We start from the raw sequence: 23,166 nt of genomic DNA on the forward strand, positions 1-23,166 counted from the left end.
ATAGCAAATTAAGGTAGCAGTTGGGGGAAACCCACTTGAATCTCGTCTATAATTTTCATCTTTGAAACAGAAATGAGTACCATTATTAATACCATGAGTATATCTGAACTTGAGTTGTGGTAATGCTAATGTCCTGGTGCATTTTTAATTTAGCCTGATGCCATTTCTGAAAGAGTCATTTGCCCTGTAATAGAAAGAGCCAGTACAAAATCCTTTGAAGGAAAGTCTGATGTCTATTATTTAGTTTAAGTCAAGTTCTAACAATAGTATGGTCTAGCCGGGCTCAGTGGCTCAGCCTGTAATCCCGCACCTTTGGGAGGCTGAGGTGAGTGGATTGCCTGAGCCCCCCGCGGGTTCGAGACCCGCTTGGGCAGCGAGACCTCATCTCTACAATAAATCAAAAAATCAGCCAGGCGTGGTAGCGCATGCCTGTAATTCCGGCTACTCGGAAGGCTGAGGTGGAAGGATCGCCAGAGCCCAGCAGGTCGAGGCTGCAGTGGACGGGAGCGGCCACTGCACTCCCGTCTGGGCGACAGAGTGAGACTCCAACTCAAAAAAAAAAAAAAAAATAGTATGGTCTAGAGAATGGCATATGTTCTCAGATCACATCATATTTCTCTAAAAACTATGTGTGATGTTTACCCAGTAGCGCATCTGGCATGACAAGAGAGGGTAAGATTCTTTTTTCATAGCTAAAAAAACCAGATCTCTAGCTAAGCTCGTTCAAAATATCCTACATATGTGGCAGTGAGATTAATGGGTTCTCACATTGCATCCCGTGGAAAAAGGATCTTCAAGGCCTCGTGTTAATGTGAAATACAGTTGGGGAATGCTTTCGGGTGTACCTGTACCACTCTTGGGGATACATGGGCCAGACCTTGGCTAAAGGCACCACTTAGCCTCAATGAGGAGAAAGAGACAAGCCCTGCCCTCACTGGGCTAGCTCTCAATTACCAGGTCTTTTCCCTCCTCCAAAGTCAAAGTCTCATTAATGAAAAATACAAACAATAATTTCACCCTTCAAATGAGGCAGTGAGGCCTCTTCACTCTGTAGGTTTTTAAAGACTTAACTCTTTCTTGTAAAGACCTTTCCTCTAATTTGACCAAGTCATGTAAATTCTGCATTTCCTTAAATTATCCTCTGGCCTTGGAAAAGAAAAATATCTTCATTGAACTTTTGCAAGGACTGAGCTTCTGGGAAGGCAGTGTGGAGGAAGGCTTGGGTTTGAGGAATGCTGGTCTGGAAACCAGGAGGCTTTGCCCCTAATCATGTGACCTTGGACAGGGCTGGCTCTCCATGTCATCTTTGGTAAAATGAGGGATCTGGACAAAGTTTCCCTTCAGCACTAACACTATGTTGATGCCAACTTTGTTCCTCCTTGCTTGAGATGACCACTTGTGCTACACATTCTTTCTGGCCTGTAACAAGGCTGCTTCATTATTTGGCCCGAAACACATTTCCCTACTGCATTTTTAACGACTACTTAAAATAGAGTTTCATACCTGGAGTCCACATACAGACCCTGAAATAGACACATAAGCTTGAGTGTAGGTGAATTTTTTAAGGAATTGGAAAAGGCTTTGCAATTTTCATGTATTCATCTAACGAATGTTGAACACCTATTCTGTGCCTTGTGATCTTAACAGATATAGTTCTTGACCTCCCAGGGACTCAAGAAAGGAGTAAATGGGCAATTACCATGGAGCAGGAGAGAGGTAGAGTGGGGTTAGGTAGAATGTGTGAGGTGCTATAGGAGTTCAAGAGAGGGGCTCCTCACCCAGTCATCCTCAGATTTCCATGACCCTAGAAAGGATAAGAACCTCCAAGCTAAAGGAAGAAGTATTTGACATGATGGTTGGGTGAGCGATACATGGAGAAATACTAACCAGTGGACAAATACACTTGAGATGTCGATTTATACCTAATAAGGCATTTAGCAAAGCAAAGTTTGGTATAAAGTCTTGAAGTGATCATTATCAGGATTGTTACCATCACAATGACAACGAATATACACTGAGCTCGTACTAGGTACTGGATTCTTGCTAAACATTTCACGTCAGTTATTTCCTTTGGTCTTCACAATGTCTCTGCAAGGAGGTAGCATAGTCCTGTTTTACACAAGAAAACACTAGGGCTCATAGCCATTGATCTGTTCAAGGTCTCCCAACCAAAAAAAAAAATAGTGGCAAGTCTAGAATGTAAACCCAGGCCTGGGTAATTTCTAAACTTAGCATTAATATAGATTTTCACAACTTTTGAATCATAGTGAAGCTGTACCTGGAACTCTCACCTTCCAAATGGGTTGGGAAGTCATGTTTTCTTATTTTGCCAGATATGACCCAACTTTAGATTGAAAAATAAAAGTTTAGCACCATCTGTTCCTCCTCACAGTGAAAGACATTATCTTCTAGGGAGGCTTTGAGAGGCCCTCAATTACCGGCTCAAACTGAGATGGTTTAATATACCTGTTCCATGGCCAAAAACTATGCATGGAGTTCAAAGAAGAAACAGAGCTCTAAGGGGCTTATTAACAATTTAACATTTCCAAAGCATGTGTGATTGTTAATTCCATTTGCCACAGAAATACTGTCATGATGATTAAGATTTAGTCACTGTGGGAAAGCAGACATGTGAAATCCATTTTGTGGCTGCACAGCCTCCACTGTCTTATTCTCAGCTGCTGTGAGATCCTCCTTGGCTGGCTGAATGTTGTTCTCTGTCTTCCACTTGACCTTGGAGCCTCTACTTCCTGAGTGTCTGTATGCTCTCTTCCTTCTTCTATAAGAGTTTGATCTAAAAGATACATAGCTACATAGCCCCTGTTGACATTGTTATCCCCCAAACACCTGGCCCTGTGGAAATGTCCTTGCCCTAGAATTGTGCTGGTTTATTTATTTGACAAGCTTTTACTGAGGCCAAGACCTGTGCTTAACAGTGGGAATACAGGAACAAATCACCCATGTTCTCAAGTAGCCCATGCTCAGTAGATTGTGACATAGGGAAATTAAGATATCCTTTGCAAGTGACAGAGACCCAACTCAACATGCCTTAAAAGAAGGAGAGTTTGTTAGCTCGTGTAACTGAAAAGTCTAATGGTAGTATTGTCAGGTATGGCTGGATCCAGGGACACAAGCAATGTCAGTGGGAGCTTTGTATCTCTCTATTCTTTCAGGGAGCCTCTCCTCAGGGAAGGAAATGTGAGCACCAGCAGTTTGAACTCACATCCTCCTAGCTCATGGTGGAAAGATTGTGCTTTCCCAGTAATTTTTATTAAAACTTGTGCAAAACACTGCCCAACTTGAGTTACATGTCCATTGCTGAATCAGTAATTCTGGCCACAGGGTGCTCTGAGAGGTCAGCTCTGGATCACAAACCCACCCTAAGACCAGTTAGAAATAGAGTCAACCCTCTCCAAAGCATGAGAAACAGAATAATTCCCCACATGAAAGAGGAAGTCCATGAAGAGGAGAAGGCAAAAGAAAAACTGGGCATGCAAAACACTGAGAGATAAATACAAAACATTCATACTAGGCACAACAGGGGAGAACTCAGAACTGATTCCCAAAGGAGTTGATGTTTGAGCAGAATCCTGAAGGGTGAAGAGAATTCAGCAATACTCCAGAAGTGTGACCTGGTGTGTAGTCCTGCTGTGCTAATGCACCAGTAGAAATGACCTCAGAGAACCACATTCGTTTATTCAAAAAAAAGTTTACTTAGCACCTTCCAACCATGGAGCAGGAATTAGGTTAGTGCTAGAGCTATGGTGATGAATGAGACAGGTACTAAGTTGGCTCTTACGGACATTACATGTAGGGGGAAGATAAACATTAAACAAATAATTGCACAAATGATAAGTATCCTTCTCATAAGTGCTTAAAGGGAGAAGAGCACTATTCTAGGGTTTCAGCATATGAATGCCTTGTCCAGTTTTCCCAACTATAAAAGGGAAAAGACAATCACTGTTTTCCCCTCCTGAAGTCAATCAATAATATAATAATGCAATGAGGAAGACAGATGAACTCATTTACGCACATGAGAGAGAGAGAGTGTGTGAGAGAGTGAGTTATAGAGAGAGAGACAGAGACAGAGAGAGAAAATGAATACCTTGAACAGGGAAACCTCTGTTCCTGTACTTAGATGGCTGGCTTATTGCATGGCACCTTAAAATGCACCGTTTTCCTACCACCCAAATTGTGAATTTGCCTTGCTCTTAGTGTTCCTGCCTCAGTGTTTTGTGTCATTTTTACACCCAGTGTCCTACAAACAAATTTTCTACACTATGTAGAAAATACTTTCCTCTACCTTTTATTTTCTCTTCTGAAGCATTTGGGGTTCAGAAATACTTTTTGATATGGAAGCAAGGAAAATCTGGAGCTGCCGCTTTTAAACTAGTGACCCTACTTAATTAGTTATACTATTTTGTAGCCAATTTAGTTATAAAAAGATTCCATTGTAGAATGCACCCTTGTAGGCATTTGCCAGGGGAGAATTTACCTGCTCCTTTATACACTCCTGGAAATAGTAATGGATAACAGAGATAACACTGCAGTGACAAGTGGCACCGCTGTGGTGAAGTGGCATTTACAATGGGAAGCTTTGGGAGTGATGGGAGAGGAGTGTCGTGTTTGTGCAGACTCACTTTTATGTGGTGGCTTCTATTCTTTACTCCATGAGAGCCAGATGCTTATAGTTAACATTTTTAATGGGTTCACATTCCCAGGTAGCTCATAAAATCCCATTAATAAATTAAAGGGCCCTTCTTAACAGATTTTCAGGGAATGTTACGATGTTGCTGATATATTAATGAATTGGGGATCCTGGAAACTAGATTCATAATTTTTTTCCAAAGTCTCCACTCCCACTCCTCCATATATGTGATCCCCCAAAAAGACTGACAAAGGAATTGAAGGATAAACATTTCATGTCATAGGTGATCTGAGTCTTCCACAAGCTATGTGTCTTCTTTTTTCCATAAGAAAAAAATTTCCAAGTGATTTAAAAGATATTTAAATTCTATTAGAATTTTTTTTGAAATAAAAGGCAACGAGTTAAATGAGAATAAGATGTAAACCTTCCTGCAATGTTTGATTGCTAATGAACAGAAAGTATTAATCTTAGCAACCAAGAAGAGAAAAATGCATAGTGTTTTTCATTAAATCAACGAAATGATTAAATGAGTTAGTCAGTAGAACCTATTTTAATTTTCTGAATGTGAAATGTGCGGCTTATAACAAATAAATCCAAAGCACCTTTCTAAGCAAGTTCTGACCATAAAAAATGTGGGTTATAAAGATGTTTGGTATTTTCTTCTTTATAGATAGTCAATATTTTACATGCAGTGACATTAATTGTGCAGAATGAAATGCCCCTACTATCTGGGCTTTAAAAAGTTGGCATCCAGTGCAACGTCCCTAATGGATCTTCAACACTATTACAAGATGATTGATTGTTGTCATAGTCATTTTAGCAGCTTTCAGAACTGTTATATTTTTAATTAAATTGGCTGTGAATTTTTTAAGTGGCAAAGGTTGATAAACTAGCGCTCGGTACAATATTACCATTCTTCTTAGCGTGGCTGTCATAGTTGGTACATTTATGTGCATAATCTTCTTAACATTCATAAGTCTCTTTGGTCTCAGGCATTGATCTGCACGATTACTTGCTGTTTGGAGATTGGGAAAAAACATAAAAGTTAACTCAGCAAGGAACATGGTTCTGAGACATTACTTGGTGGACTGAGAGGAGATCTAGCCTGGTCACCCCACTGTAAATTGATGTGCCATCTTCCTTTCTGGCACCTCATCAACAAGAGAAAGCAGATGTGGGTGGCAGGTTCGTGTGTCAGTTCTTCTACCAATAGGTTGTGGAGGCTCCTCTGAGCCAGGCCCTGGGCTGGGTACTGAGGACACAAGGTTGAGTATGGTGAAAGACCTAGGCACTGATCCAACAGAACAAATAGGAACCAACTCAGAGAAGTGCACTGAAGGAAAGGGCCAATCTAGAATGAGAGAGACTAGTAGTCTAGTTGAGGGGTCAGGCACGTGTCCTGTAAACGGATCTGAAGTCAGGATGGCAGCCAACCACAGGAGGAGGGGAAGGAAGTGCATTCTGGGCAGGGAAGCAGCATGTACACAAATTCTGGGATGGCAGGAAGCCAACGTGAAGGCTTGAAAGAAGTCCAGGGGACTGGAGTCCAGAGGGGGGGTGAGAGGAAAGGGGAAGCACTTGCAGTAGTGGCTACCACGTCTGCATCCTGAAGAAGCTCTTAGGAGTTGACTGGCCAACCATAATGGCAGCTGTCTGAATAGTTCCATTGAGGTAGGATGCTCAGATGATCACAGCACACTAGAGGAGGGCAGCCCCATCTTTGGTGTACCTGACATCTATTGACCGTGAAAGAGTAAAAATCAAAACCCAGGAGAAATGGTTGGAGAGGGGAAAATGTGTTTAAAAGAATTACAGAATGTTAGGGCAGGAAGGGCCCTTACACGCTATGTCCTTTGCTACCATCAATTTACAGACTAGGCAGGTGAACCCCAGAGGGGCCGATGTCACACTGTGATTGGCAGTGAGTAGCCATCCACCCTCACTCTTAAAGGGGAGAGCTCTTCCTAAAACACTATGACACTCTCCTGGAATTTCTGATTTTCACTCCTGGGTAAAACAATTCCTTTATTTTTCTGATGCATACAAATACATAGTAACTAGGAAGGGTTTGTAGGAAATAAGGTAACATAGCAGGTAAGGGCATGGCTTCAGAGCCAGAGAGACCTAGGTGTGAAACCCAGCTGAGCCAATTGACTTTGGCAAGTTACATAAATTTTTAGCCTCAGTTTCCACATTTGTTCAATAGGGTTTATCACTGAGTTGTAAGGATTATGTTATCCTTATGCAAAGTGCTTCCTGGCATGTAGTAAGCACCTAATCCTTAGTAACTTACCATTTTTAAAACAATTGAGCTAATCAATAGATCAGTGAATGAATTCTCTTGTTCCCTTTGTAGAAAAAGAAAATGGGGTTTTACTTTTCATAAAGAGGTGAATGCCTTTGAAATGGGTTGATAGTTTTTCTTCTGATGTTGTTTTTAACCCCTTGGTCTTCTGGTGTGCATGAGAAACTTTGCCTTTAGGCTACTGATTCTTCATGAGTAAATAACTTCCTGTTGGTTCATATATCCTGCCAGTTATGGGTACGTGCAAACCAACAAACAGTGCTTGAAGGCCACCAATAATGAAAGTGTAACCACAACTGAAAGAGAGAAAGGCCTTGGCTTTAGTTTGACATTGTCATGGAAATAATTCATCCCAGAGGCACACAGACCTGAGACTAAATCCTGGGAAAGTCACTTATTATCTGTGAGCTCTTGAACAAATTAGTTAGCTTTTCTTACTCTCTGTTTTCTCAACATGAAAATGAGAGTAAAGTCAGGTGCAGTGGCTCATGCCTATAATCCCAGCACTTTGGGAGGCCAAGGCAAGAGGACTGCCTGAGCCCAGGAGTTCAAGACCTGCCTAGGTAACTTGGTGAGACCTCATCTCTGCAATAAATCAAAATAATTAGCCAGGCGTCATATCTGCGATTCCAGATACTTGGAAGGCTGAGGCAGAAGGATCACCTGAACTAAGCAGGTCGAGGCTGCAGTGGCCGTGAGCGAACCATTGCACTCCAGCCTGGGTGACAGAGTGAGACTCCAACTTAAAAAAAAAAGAGAGAGAGAGAGTGGTACTATTTATTATACAGCATGTTATAAGGTTTACCTAAAAGAGGGCAAAATGCCTGATATAGCAAACACTCAACAATTTGGGCTCTTGTAGTTGTGCCCTGATCATTCCCACTGAAATAACCATTGAGAAGGGGGTGCATCGAATTCCATTCAGTTATGCAGCCTTTGTTTCTTAGGTGGATAAAGCGGATGCCATTTTCAGCAATGCCAAAATGACCTCCACTCGCTCTCTTAAAGCATTTGGGTTTGGCACCTGAATTTCTTCAATAAGGCATTCATGACAGCATCCACAGGAACAGCTGGAGTATTTGGGGAGCCTCACAAGACAGATGACTACATGGGGAGATTGTATTAGTAAAAATTGTGCATTGAGTAAACATGGCAGTTACTTTCAGTGGCGTAATCTCCATAGTTTCCAACAAGAGGCTGTGCAAATTGCAAAGGAGGGAAAAGAATATCTCAGTTTTCCTACATTGAGGTTACAGATGAGCCACAGAGCTACCATTTGTATTTGCAGGCGATTTCAATCATTCTGCATGCATGCTCACCCTGGCAACGTTTCAAAGCATTATTCCACATTACTGTAGTATTTTATCACGCATCACATGTCTGACACAGTTCTCTCCCTGGCAAGAGAGTGCTTCAGGCTAAGTTTCAGATTTTGTCAGTAAGAAAAAAGGAATTGTTACAATCCAGAAATGGCTGGGGAAACACACCTTCAAGTGTTACAAATTTGTAAAGGTAAAGCTCCAGGTGGAAAGAAAGAGGAGGGACAAGCAAACTTATGTCTTGCTGGTTTCTGTGTGTTCTTTGCTGTGTTCTCTGGTTGGGCACAAGACCCAGGAAACCAAGCCACAAGAGTGTTTCATTGGCCCATGGGGGTCAACTTCTGATACTGCAAGTAGACAGGGAAATGGAACTGTACCTCAAATAATTCACACCATCAACTCTTCTGTCTCTGACATCTGGCAGGAGGCGGGTTAACATCTTCTTTGACATGGATTATCTAGTCGTCTCATTCTACCTTTCTCTTTTGATGAGGCCCAGACCTAGCTGAAAAGTATTATGTATTTCCCTCCTGCCTTCCTTCTCTCCATTTCATCTACCCACCCTAGATAGTTTACTGGTGCCTCATTTCTGCCACACTCTATGTTAGACACTGTGGAAACAGCAGTGAACACGACAGACATGATCCCAAAGCTCACAGACACCATGACAGAGCTTATGAGAGGATGCTTAAAGTGCTGGGAGAGCATGTGGGTGGGTCACTGACTCAGATTTTGGTAGGATGACATCTACATCAAACTCCAAAGAACGCATGAGAGATTACAAGGAATGATCCAGTGTCTCCTACTCCCACCCACTCTACCTCCTTAAGCCTGGCTGAGGGATATCTGAGATATGAAATCATAGTGCCAATTCAAGCAACTCCTTGTTTCCAAAACGTCAAGCATTAATCCTGGTTTTTGCCATGTCTAGAAACTACTTCTACTATTTATCATCCTTCAAATCAATTTTCTTTTTCTATCTGAATACATTGATTGAAAAAGAGATTACATCGCTAATCACCACTATAATAAAAATCCTGTAAACCGTGCCATAAATAGGAGTTAACTATAAAAGTAAGTGCAATGAAAAATAAATAATGTTATTAAATTTCAGCTAGAGCTCACCACAGTGGCTCATGCCTGTAATCCCAGCACTTTGGGAGGCCGAGGTAAGAAGATCACTTAAGGCCAGGAATTCAAGACCAGCCTGTATAACATAGTGAGACCCCCTTCTCTACCAAAACAAACAAACAAACAAACAAACCAAAACAAAACCAAAACATTAGCCAAGTGTTGTGGTGTGCACCTGTAGTCCTAGGAATTTGGGGAGATCCCTTGAGCCCAGAAGGTCAAGACTGCATGCAGTGAGCTATGATCACACCACTGTACTCCATCGTGGGCGACAGAGTGAAAACTTGTCTCTTAAAATGATAAAGATAAAATTTTAGCTAGATTCTATTGTTGGAACCTGAGGTCTGTTCTTTTCTGGCGCAGAAAGATTGATCAACAAGCCCTAGTGCAGTGTGAAGAGCAAAGATGCACCAAACTAGACATTCTCCAGGAGTGAGCTTATAGAAGAAAAACAATGTGGAAACTACATCATCACTATGTGATTCCACATTGTTAAAGATCATGACTGTGTACTACCTACAACCACCTTCTGTCTCTACAGTGGTGGTTTGTGCCCTATACTCTGGGAGGAACCAAGAGTGGCCTAGTGGAGCTACAGCATAAAGTTGTAAGTAATGAAGTAACAAAGGCAACACGTGACTTTGCAGGTCTTGTTAAGGAGTTTGGATTTTATCCTAAAAAATGGAAAGCCAAGGAAGCAAGCAGATGATTGGCCAGCATGGTCTGCTTTGTGGATGGTAAGAGCAAGGTTGGAAGAAGGGAGAGAAGAGGCTTTTGAGGAATCCAGAAGGAAGAAAATAGTGATAAAAATGAGAAAAATGACTGTGGGGAGGGAGCTAGGAAGAATGCATCACATCTGTTGATTGATTAGATGAGGGATATAGTAGGTGCTCAAAACTGTTTTCTAGCCGGGCTCAGTAGCTCAGCCTGTAATCTCATGCTTTGGGAGGCCAAGGTGAGTGGATTGCCTCATGCTACGGGTTCGAGACCCACCTGGGCAACTTGGCGAGACCTCATCTCTACAATAAATCAAACAATTAGCTGGGTGTGGTAGCGCGCACCTGTAGTTCCAGCGACTTGGAAAGCTGAGGATGAAGGATCGCCAGAGCCCAGTAGGTCAAGGCTGTGGTGGCCGGGAGCGTGCCACTGCACTCCAGTCTGGGCAACAGAGTGAGACTCCAACTCAAAAACAAAACTGTTTTTTAAATGACTTGGCTCACAGACCTTTACCCTAGAGAGAGCCAGGCTAGTCTAGTTATCTTATGTAGTTTTTTGGCTAAGAATTCTGAAACATTGCATCTGCCCTACTTAAAAAGTCTACTCAGTCTACTCAGCACAGTCTTTCAACTGAGTCCCCATCCCACCCCTCAGCCCCCTTCCAACTTCATATTTGAGATCTCTTGTTCATTCAGATTACTCAGAAGTGGGTCTGCAAACTAGAGGGAGCGGATAATGATGTGGTCCTTTTGGTTCCTAATAGGGTCAGGGAGGTCTCAGATTCTCCCATCATTTTCCACTTATCCTAAGACATTGGTTTTAACTGGGAAGAAAATCTCTTCCCCAGAGGACATTCTTCTGGAGTGTTTGTGGATGGGAAGGGGGTGTGGTTACCACATCAAGTGGGTAGAGACTAAGGATGCTACTAAACATATTACAGTATGCAGAACCACCTGCCACAACCAAGAATTATCTGACCCCAGAACCTCAGTAGAGCCTGAGGTTGGGAAACTTTGTCACAAAGTTGGGAATGTCAGAAAGTCCCTGGTGAGGACAGAGAGGGAGGTTCATGGTGGGGCAGGCACTACTATCAGGACACAATTACTTGCTTTTAATAACCTGTGTATTTATAATGGGTGTGTAAGGGTGGGGGACTGGAAGGATGGGGATGGAAAAGTGCACGTTTCTCTGGGTCTAGAACCGGGAGTCAGATCCAGGGAGCCAATCAGAAGAGGCAACCATCTACTCCCCAGACACTTAGGGCTCTGCTGAGTGGAAGAGACTTTGAAGTCACTCTTCATGGGCAGACAGAGTACATCCACAGAGACCAGTTGCTTGGTCCATGGTACCACAGCAGGTGTGTTGAAATTCCAGCAATCTTCATACTGTCTTGGCTAAGTTTCCAAGCCCACCCAGAAAGCAAGCATGTCTATTTTCAGAAGACTATAGCAACAGATTACTTTTGCCTGGGGTCAGGGGGAATGCCAGAAAGATAAACACTTTTGTAGATCACTGCATGCCTCCTGCCTGCAAGCTTGGAGTCTGCTTGTGAGACATTTATCTCTTTGCATATTCACCCCCCAAAAAAATTATCATTTAATTAATAGATCTAATAGCCTGCTGTATGCTCATCAGTGAGAAACAGAACAGAAGAAGTAGAGCCTGACGGATCATAGTATTGAACAATCTGCAGAAAACTATGAGCTCTCGCTCTAAAATAAATGTGCTTCCCGTACACATTCCACTGTGATGCTGAGAGAGGGGCGGCTAATGATTTCCCACAGCATTCGGGAAGTTTGAGAAATGGCATGTGCAGACAGACACCCTGTTCTGACTCATGAGTGGGATGGGCATTGAGTTTCTCCTTATTTAATGGATGTAGAATCTGTAGATAGAAATGAATTGACTTTCTGAACTGGGAGCTCTGTTTCCACTTTTCTGGACAGGAGCAACTCTATTTTCACATGGGTGTACAATGACCTAGTAGCTAACTACATAATCAAAAACTCAAGAAAAAAAACCCTGATTAAATATATATTGAGAGATTTTGGTATATCTTTTTAGAATCAAGCAGCTCTAGGTGACAAGTTACATAATGTAAGAAGGAAACACCTTCAAAGGTCCATTCTTCACTACCAATTGGAAGGGCCTGCATCTTTATTCACTGTTCCTTTTTACATTTTCTCTCTGGGTGTTGCTGAGAGGCTCCTGAAAGTTAGATGCTAGACAAGTGCACATCTAGAGTGCACACTCAGATAGCAGAGAGCTCCTCCTTGACTTGGGCACCAGAGTCACAGTGATGGGTTCAACATTACTGTCATAACTTTGGAAGTAAATGACAATTTGCAAAGGTCCCTCATCTCATGGGCTGAATCTTTTTTCTTGGGCCCAGAGTACAGGGGAGCACAAGATAATCCTCATTTGGAACCACGTGGAGGTAAAGAAATGCCCTGGATTCCATATCTAGCAAATGCATCCAGGCTGACATTGGTGATCAATGTTGTACAATGAAAATATCACTAAAATTCATTAGCAGGATGAAACCCATAACTTTTTCCATTTCTGAGACCACTGGGAATCCTTCCTTTGTGAACTCTAGGGCCAGGGATTATCCTTTCTTTGAATTATAGTGAAATCTGTCTTAAGTGATCACCCAGGGACCATCCAAAATTTGTAACTTGGTAGAGGTTGAACTTTAGCTAAAGGTCAAACAAAATTCTTCTGGAAACCTTAGGGGTTGCTTAAAGGTGAAATAAAAAGCTGAAATGAAAATTGACTTAATCCTTGGTTTATGAACCAAGTAGCACAGCTAAGCAGGCGAGGGGATGCACTCAACTCATAAATGCACTTTGACTTATCTTCTGAAATGCTTCATCCCTTCTGTCAGATGCCATAGCCTTTCTGGCTTGTTAATCATGGGCCTAGCAATGCTTTTATTTGCCAGGGATACCCATATGTTCTGAAGACCTTTGGCCATGTGCTTGGGACCCGTTACAGGGGTGATGTCACAGTATCATTGCAGGTCAGGCCCTGTTCACAGTACAGAGGATAGGATCTACCACCAAAGCCTTTATGAATCTAAGCGTCTTTTCCTGGGAAGAAGAAATTGGTTTATGCAATATCTTCATTCATTCAGTGTAGAAAGGACTTTTTTAAAGGGGGAAATCTTTATTCTAGTTTATAATACAAAGAATTATCTTTATATTGTATCATAGAGGGATAGCATAGAAAATGGATATATGATCTATTTTCTAATCCTTTCTGAATCACTTAAAGGAAAATGTATAGCTGTTTTGAGGTAGCTCTCTGTGTCTTAGATTGTGCTGCTGTAACAGAATGTCATACAATGGATGGCTTAAGCAACAAACATTTATTTCTCACATTCTGAAGGCTAGAAGAAAGCAGAGTCCTAGCATAGTTGGGACATTTGTGAGGACCCTGCTCCTGGTTCACATATGGCTGCCCTCTCAACATAGTGGAGAGAAAAACCCATGTCTCTTCACCTCATTTAACCCCAATTACCTTGCAAAGACTCTAACACCAAATAGCATAACTGGGGATTATGATGTTAATGTATGAATTGGGGGGTGGGGGAGACACATATTTAGTCCATAGTGCTGTGGAACTCCCAGGCCTAAAGCTAAGGAGGCAGAGAAAAGGAAGATGGAGCCAGTGTACTCTCCTATTCCTTCCTGTAAGTAGGGAAGGAACTAGACACATGGGATGCAAATCCCAATTGTGACACCCTTTGTCTTCTTCATCTGCAGCAAGAACAAAGCACTACTAACACCAATCACTATCATTTATTGGACCTATATATGTCAAGCACTACACTGAGTAAGCACTTCACCTACAATGTGTCTTGGTGAGTTCTCACCATAGCATTTCAATGTGAGTAGCGGTGTCTCCATTTGAAGAGATAAGAATGTCTATAAAATACTGATCAAAAGTACCTACTTTTTCAGAGATGCTGAGAAAATCCAGTGGCATGGCTGTTGAAAGTCATCAGCACAGGAGGGGCACATAGTATGCATCTCTTTGGGAAGAGGAATAAAGTAGGCTTGAGTGGAACTACTGCTAGGCAGCATGCAGGCTGTGCTCAGGCCCCCACCTGACTTCTGCCTAGCAGTAGTTTCACAAAAGCCAGTGTTACTCCTTTTCCCAAAGAGATGGACTCTACCTATGCGTCCTTGTGACCATGCACTTTGGTATCCTTCTCTCATGGAATGGGAGTTTTCTTACCACTTGTTTATTCCTCATATGTTTGTTGATCACTACTAAGCCCCAGGAACACAACAAGGAACTGAACAGCTGTGTTCTTTGCCTACTGAGTTGATGGTCACAGGCCTTGTTGTCCACTTCAGGTCAAGCTGAAATGGCAATGAAGGAAAAGGAGGTAGGGAGGTGGTCCTGTGGGGAGAGGCACTAATCTGAGGATTTGTTGAAATATAAGCAGAGTTAATCCAGTATGCTCAGATCAATGAATCCAGGCCTTTTATTGCTCTGTATTAATGATTATTGCATATTTGGGCAGTCTAACTTCATTTGTATACAGTAGAAACTTGTGCTTTGAAAAAATGTTTTCATGAAGGGACGTCATTCATACACACCCTTTATTCCTGCCTCACATAACTAAAGACCTATTTATGTTAATGGTGACGGAGCTAATGTAGGACACAGGATAAATCATCTCAGCTCAGTATTCTAATTGAAGCAAACAATCACCACAAATGCAACCAGTGGAGAAAGCCCAGGAATGGTTTATGTACATCAAGGTTTGATTCTGTTGGCTCCAGCTTCCTGAAACCTGGCTCTTGGTGCCTGTCCAGAGCAACTATCCTCTTCCCTTAACAATATTTACTTTTCTGATCACAGTGGTTGTTTCCAAAAACATCCCAGAGCAAGAATGGCACATAACGATGCCATCTTCTTTCTAGAAAGCCTTTCTTATGCTGAAGCTAATGAGCCAACAACTAAATGGCAAATGTTTCATGAGACTGCAAACTTGGACGTGGCTTTCTTCCCTGGCTGAAGTCATGGTGACACCAAGCTATTAGCTTAATCTTAAATCAGTACAACTAATCAATAGTGCCCATTCTCTTCCTTTCTAACAGTGGAATCAGGGCATATCCACCATCTGGTATATGCATTAACCATTTTGAATTAGTCTTTGTCAGGTTAAGTACATTTAATGCTATGTTACTGTGAGGTTTCTTGCAAAAGCTAGTTGATTAGTGGGAAGGATTAAAACAAAAGACTAACAGGAACCTCGGGTCTATAGCTCCAGATCTACTCACTGTTTTCTAAGAGCTTTAGAGAGAATTTAAGGTAAATAATAGACCTATACTTTTCTATACAAGATCCTTACAATTGTTTTGATTCAAAACCTACTTCTATGTAGGATAGGCCCACAGTACTTCCTATGAAAGAAAACTCAAGACTTTATCCCAGGTTTTGTCCAGTTATGGCCCCCATGCCAAATTGTACCTGCTGCTTACTTTTGTAAATTAAGTTTTACTGGAACACAGTCATATCTGCACACTGTCTATGGCTGCTTTTGCTCTATAATGGGAGATTATTTGTGACACAGACTACATGGCCTGCAGAGTCAAAAATATTTGCTGACCCTCGCTCAATCCTAAAATAGAGATGAAAAGTTTAAACTCTATGAGGCCAGGGACCACAGCTGTTTTGTTACTTGTGTTTTACCAGAGCCTCATGGGTAATGGTCACTCAACAAATGAAAGATTTTAGGTTTCCTCCCACTCTACAAGTTGGCTTCACTTTTGTTCTTTATCCCCTCTTCTCCCACTGACTGTAGGATTGGAATCCCACCATTAACAGCTGTCTTCAATCTTACCTTCTCCATTAGCACTTTGTGAACTTATAAACAGATGATATTCTTTGTTAGATACTTATTGATCCCCAGTAAAGTTCCAGTTCACAGTTGTGAACAAGTCAGATTGGGTCTAGGCCTCTAAAGAGATTACTCTAGTGGGAGAAACAGACAAAAAAAACAAACACGCATATAGTGAGAAGGAAATAAGATAGGGTTCTATCATGAAAATATTTGTGCAGGAGTCAATGAATTTAGAGAGAGGGATTAGAAAAGGGCTCACCGAGGAGGTAGCATTTCTACTAATAACAATACCAAGAGGTAAACCTGGGGAAAGCTGGGGCAGAGAGTTTTCCAAGCAGAGTGAACAGTGATCACAAAAACCACACATCTAGCATGAACTTGGCATGTTCTGGAAAAAGAAGGGAGACCAGTGTACCTGGAGCATTGGTGAGCAGGCAGAAGGAGATGTGGCTTAAAGGTCTTGGAGGCCTAGTATGAGGTTGGCATTGGAGGGTATTAGGCAAGGGAATGACATGATTTAAGTTTAGAAATGCCACTCTGTGTTGAAAGGAGGTGAAAGTGCAAGCAAGGTCATCACAGTGATTTACCTTAGAGATAATGACAAAGTAGAGGTGGAGAGAAATAGGCCATTTGAGAGTTGTCTTGGTAATACAGCTGGTAGAATTTGTTGATGGAGTTGAATGGGAAGGCACAGAAACCAAGAAGGATTCCTAATTTTTGGCTTGAGTGACCAGCTGGATGATAGTGCTATTTAACAGTAAGGCAAAATAGGGTGGGCGAGTTACAAGTTAGGGGTTCTCCTTGAGTTATAATAAATACACATGCCACATGTGCAAGAGAAATGATCGGGTGAGCTATTGAATATACATGACTGGAACTCATTAGACAGTTCCAGACTAGAAATATAAATTTGAGAGTCATGGGAGATAGTATTTAAAGCCATGGCCTTGAATGAGATCACCTGAGTAGGGAGAAGAATAGAGTACAAAGGCTGAGACTCAAGCCTGGTTGGCTCTGAGCTTTTTGGGTTGGGTAAGCAAGGAAGACAGAACTTTCAAAGCACACAGAGGCTGTTACAAATGCAAAGGGCCTGAAGTGGACCAAACTGGGAGGACTTAGAGACCATGGCTGGAGCATGGGGGAGACTGGAGCAAACTGAGGCCAGAGAGGAGATTAGATTTTATTCTATGTGTGATAGGGGCATGACATGAACAGGGAATAGGAGTTATAGGTTAAGAATTTGACTTCTGTATTCAGGATGCCTGAGTTTGTCTATGGATTCTGCTACTTACTGGGCCAGGTAACCTCTGTGCCTCAGTTTCCTCATCTGTAATAAAGGAATGATACTAGTATCTACCATACAAGGCTGTTGTGAAGATTGAATGAAAAACTATATGCAGTGTGCTTAGATCAGTGTTGAGTACACAGTAAGTGCTCAATCCATGTTGACTTTAATTGTCACCAGAGGGGAGAATCATTTTATCTGACTTATACTTTTAAATGATTTAGACTTAGGGGCTCAAGAGTAGAAGCAAGGGGACCATTTAGGAGGCTGTTGTCTTCCAGGAAGGAGACAGACATTTTTTCAAATCCCATAGGAGTCTAATCTTATTCTTTTTTTTCTTTTGAGTTGGAGTCTCACTCTGTCACCCAGACTGGAGTGCTGTTGCACGCTCCTGGCCATCGCAGCCTCAGCCTGCTGGGCTCCAGAGATCCTTCTGCTTCAGCCTTCAAAGTAGCCGGAACTGCCGGCGCGCACTACCACACCCGGATAATTTTTGATTTATTGTAGAGACGAGGTCTCGCCAAGTTGCCTGGGTGGGTCTTGAACCGGCAGGCTCAGGCAATCCACTCACCTCAGCTTCCCAAAGTGCTGGGATTACAGGTTGAGCCACCGAGCCCAGCCTGAACTTTTTCTTTGATTTTACCTTGATCACTTTTGACTCTGAGCTGGTGGAGGCAGTCAGGCCCTTGGTTTGCAAATACCTTGTGCAGTGTCCTGTATTATTAGTTATGTCACATCGCCGTGACTGAGTCATGGGCCTGGCTTGCCACTTTTCTTCTGTAGACTGTGCCCTTAAGTTCTCAATCAGGGCATCATGGTGATCAAGTATAGCCATCATCTCCACTGGAGAGAACAGCCACAGTTTGTCTCGGTGACTGCAAATATGTGCAAGCCACAGCACATTTCAGAGGAAATTCAAGTTGTAGAACCATGGAGCAGAAAAGCTGAGAGAGCCTGTCCTGAGTGCTGTTAGAAACCAGCAGGGAAGAAGACCCATTCCCAAAGGGGGAGCGGGTTCCAGCCCCTGCTGCTGGATGGTTCCTCAGCAGTCATGGAGTGTTTAGGTTCATTGAAATCCACGGATACACACAGAGAGCTGGGCAGGTGATTCAAATTCATTTTCGAGGTCACAGCGCCAAACTTTGGCTGTGTTAGCGCACAGAGACATTAATGGGATAATGTGCTCCATCACGGAGAATGAGAATCAAAAGGACCTTAATAGGGCTTCATTATATCCATCTGTCCATCCATCACTTCTTCTCCATTGCTCACCACTTGAGAAAAGAGAACACCCCCTAACTAATTAGATTTATCCTAATCTCCTTTATGCACCATCAATCCTCTCAGAGGCCATCTGTGAGTTTAGAGTTCAGACCTTTAAGAATTATGCTAATCAGTCTTTTTCTAATTTAAAGTGTTCATCTGATGACCACAATTTGAAACTTCTGGCTGTGACAAATGGGAAACCACTCTAAGATTTTGTGCTAATTTTAAACACCCTCATCCTTGCATAAGGGCCATACAAGGGATAATTTCTGAGAAAATAGTTAAGCAAAGAGGGAAGGTCCTTTGAGCTAGGTAACAAGTGGAAAAAAAGTCAATGTGAACAGAATTTTAATGGTTTGTAATATTAGTAGGAGATAATTTGCTTTCATTTGTAAAATCAAAAAGGAAGGTGCCTGAGCTATTAAACTTGGAAATGGATTGTATATTTTGGTGATGCAACCAGTGGTGTGTAAAATGCACAGGAGAACCAATTCACTGAGGTAGGCACCCAGAGAGAAATTATTTACGAGGGGATGTTCAAACCCTCTGCATCTGCCGGAGCTGGTGGCCTGGTCACTAGAGGCAGGTGTGGAATGTTAAGCAGATTTCCATGCAGAGAGGTCACCCCAGCATTGCAGTAGTTTAAACCTGGTAGAAGAAAGGGCACTTTTGACATGGAGCATGGACATTTACTACAGACCCCGAACATCCCCAGACTCTTATCAGGGTGAATAGAAGTCATCAGCTGGAATTAAGGGGTCCAAACAGAATGCTCAGTGGAAAGACTGAGGTTGCATTACTTGTTGAGTGAAAAAGCACCTGAATCCAAACTGGGAATTATTGCCCAGAGCAGTGCTTCGCAGAGTTGAATGTGCCTGTGATTCTCTTGGAGATCTTGGTAAAACAGATTTTGATTCAATAGGTCTGGGATGGAGCCTCCATTCATTCAACAAATATTTACTGAATCTCAATAAATAGATTCTGTGGTCCAGAAACTGTGCTCAGCTGGAACCAGACACAAACTGTCTCTTCCCTCCCAGAGCCTTTATTCTGGTGAGGAGACAGACAAGAAAAAAGATAACAAAGCAAAAACGTGTAATTACTTTTGTGATCGTTGTTCATAATCACAGTAATGATGGCTAACGTTTCTTAAGAACCTACTAAGCACAAAAGCCACTACTTAAAGACTTTCACATAGATTAATTTAACCTTTATAACAACGCTATAAGTTAGGTACTGTCATCCACTGTTTTCAGATACAGACATGTGAAGCACAGCCCAGCCTCACATGCTGAAAAGTGGTAGAGACCTGATTTTAAGCCAAGCAGTCCAATAATGGAACTGATGCTCTTGACTAGGAGTCGGCACACTTTTTCTAAAAAGGGCCAGATGGTAAATATTTTAGACTCTGCTGGCTATTCCATTTCTGTTGCAAATACTCAACTCTGCTGTTGTAGCACAAAAGTGGCCACGGACAATAAGTAAATGTGTGAGCGAGACTCTGTTCCAATAAAAGTTTATTTACCAAATCAGGTACCTGACCAGGTTTGACCCATTGGCTGTAGTTTGCCAATGCCTGTTCTTGATCCTTATTTTAGACCATTGCTTTTCACATTTTACAGCAGCCCTATCCAGTGTAAATATAATGCGAACCACACATGTCATGCCCAATTTTATAGTAGCCATATTGGAAAAAGAAATTAAATTTAACAATACATTTTATTTAACCCCAAATATTAAAAATATGATCATTTCAACAGGTTATTAATTTAAAATAACTACTAATGAGATATTTTACTTTCTTTTTCACATGAAGTCTCCTAAATCCAGTGTGTATTTTATGCTTACTTACAGTACCTCTTTGTTCAGACTGGCCAGGTTTCAAGTGCTCAGTCATCAGGTGGGGCTGGTGGCTAAGGCAGTAGATAAGTAAGCTTTAAAGTGCTTAGGAATCACCTGGGGTGGGGCCTCCAATTCTGCATTTCTAGCAAGCTGACAGGTGCCCTTGGTTTGCAGCCCACACTTGAAGTAGCAAGGCCACAGACTGCCTCCCTGGGAAGGAAGCCCAGAAAAATGGCACCAGAGGGGACAGGCTTCCTGGGGTGCTCTCAGAAGGCTTCCTGCAAAGAGGGAGTTACATTCAAGTTGGGACCCAGAGGTGAGAAGGAGCTAGCTAAGAGACCCGGGGTAATGGGAGACATGTTCTCAGCAGGATTTAAGAAAAATGTAGCCGGGCTCGATGGCTCAGACTGTAATCCTGCGCCTTGGGAGGCCGAGGTAAGTGGATTGCCTGAGCCCGCGGGTTCGAGACCTGCCTGGGCAACTTGGTAAGACCTCATCTCTACAATAAATCAAAAAAATTAGCCGGGCGTGGTAGCGCGCGCCTATAGTTCCAGCTACTTGGAAGGCTGAGGCGGAAGGATCGCTGGAGCCCAGCAGGTCGAAGCTGCAGTGGCCGGGAGCGGCCACTGCACTCCAGCCTCGGTGACTGAGACTCCAACTCAAAAAAAAAAATGTTTTTGATTGAGGTGAAACTTGTAAATACGTAACAGTAAGCTCACATGGTCTCTTGGATTCTGGTGGCAACTTAGGACAGAGAAGATATCCAGTTTTTCATACTCCCTTGCGTCACGCTTCCCACAATGGACTGCATACCCCACTTCTGTGACTTCCACTGATGCCCATATTCTCATCCCAGCATTTTCCCCGCTCTTTGTAGGGGCCTGCTTATTTTCTGGGTCACCCACCAGGGCCATGAGCTCTGGGCCAGGGCTTGAATCTTGATCTCTACTCTGTCCTCAGTCTGCTTATCAACTACTGTGCTTTGACTACTTGGAAGTGAAGACAGGGCCTTATAGAATATTTGAAATTCCATCCAAGATACATCTGAATTTTGGACCCCTTGAAAGCTTTATAGGTGGAAAGTCTTTAATGACAAAATCAGGGGAGGGAAACAGGGCATTGTGTGAGATGGCAAAAAGAGGACAACACGTGATATTTGCTGCCCCCTTCCCCAGGCTGAATTTGCAGTTGTGGGTGCATGAACTAGTTGCAATTATATTACTGAGCTCTTCTGGATAGTCTGACTCCTAAGGTCCCCAAACCCTCACCCTTAGCTTCACTCATGATAATAGAGAGCCTGCAGTGTTCTTTTGCCTCCTTGTTATAGTAATTTCAGACATTTGTATGGCATTGCCTAATCGAGTAGAGACACTATACACAGTGGTCAGGAGAGCCAGCTTTGGCACCAGATGATCTATATTTGCATCCCAGCCCTGTGCCTACTTGGGTCAGTTCCCAGACCTCTCTGTGTTCAGCTTCCTCACGTCTTAAATGGGGAAGTGCCACCCTGATAGGATGGTTATGGAGACTAATGAATGAATCCATGTTCATTGTTTAAAACAGTGTCTGTACAGTAAATGCTCACTGTTGCTATTATAAATGGCTTCTACCTGCATTGCTGCATATGTTTCTTCCAAGATCCCTTCAGAAAAAGTGTGGTGGGGCTGTGATAGTATAGGTGATAAAACTGAGAATCAAGAAATAACATGAACCAGAGGAAGTGCTAGAATCTCAAATCCGGGTCTTCTAACTCCAAATTCACTTAACATTCACCTGACACCTACTCTATGCAGGGCACTGATGTGCGAGGAGATTGTAGATCAGTGAAGTGTAGAAGAGCACCCCAACAGAGGTAAAGGCAGAAGGATTGTGTTAACATGGAGATACATGCCAGTGACTGGGGAGAGGGGCTTAACCTGATCAAGGTTGAGCAAACGCATATTTTGTGTTTTGGTAGTATCGTGAAGTTGCTGGGTTCCTCAGAGACAGATGTATCCTTTGTGGGTTTTAAAGTTGTAACTCATGGACCTGGAGGGTGCACAAACCTTCTGGAAGTTTCAAGTAAATTGTATGTATGCATGTGTGTGTGTGTGTGTGTGTGTGTGTATGTGTGTGTGTGTGTATTTGTATGCACGCATTTTTCTAGGGAAAGGAGTCATAGCTTTAAGCAGATTCTCAAACGTGCTGACATGCCTAAAAATGACCAGAACGCTTGTCTTACAGGAACTTAGAGGTCATGTGTAAACATTTTCAGTAATGACCAGCCATGTTTTGAGCATGAACTTGTGCATATAGACATTACTGGTCTGACGGAGGAAAACTATTCTCTTGTAGACTCCCCCTTATTGTCTTTGGGACATCAGTTTGTATTGCTCTTCTGCATAGGCATTGCCAATGATTTGCTGACCAAGGAGGCAGTTAGCGTTGAGCTAATTATTTCACTGTTCAGAACCCTATTTCCTCATTTCAGAGTGGTAGGTGATAGCTTCTGCATCATAAGACTTTAGATTGAATGACTTTAACCTCATATACACCCTAGGTGTAATAGGCCTTCTATAAATGTGAGCTCCCTTTTTTGTCGGTGTCAAGCTTTTGATCAGACTCATTTCTGGAGATATTCTTGGAGAGTTGTCTTAATTTGTTTGTTTGATTATTTGTTTTTCTTCTTTTTCCCATGTTTTCCCTCCTAGACCAAGTTTGTATTTCTTCTTCTGAATTATTCTTTTTTTTTTTTTTTGTGAGTTGGAGTCTCACTCTGTCACCCAGACTGGAGTGCAGTGGCCACTCCAGGGC

At 42.4% G+C, this 23,166-nt stretch overlaps 1 long non-coding RNA gene across 1 annotated transcript in view; it reads left to right on the forward strand.

Moving 5' to 3' along the window:
• The window catches only part of LOC110596295, a 173,864-nt gene that overhangs the window by 128,255 nt on the left and 22,443 nt on the right, over positions 1–23,166 (forward strand). The window lies entirely within an intron of this gene.

Source organism: Carlito syrichta, unplaced genomic scaffold (genome assembly GCF_000164805.1).
Source record: "Carlito syrichta isolate Samal-C Ts95f unplaced genomic scaffold, Tarsius_syrichta-2.0.1 Scaffold308188, whole genome shotgun sequence".
NCBI lineage: Eukaryota > Metazoa > Chordata > Mammalia > Primates > Tarsiidae > Carlito > Carlito syrichta.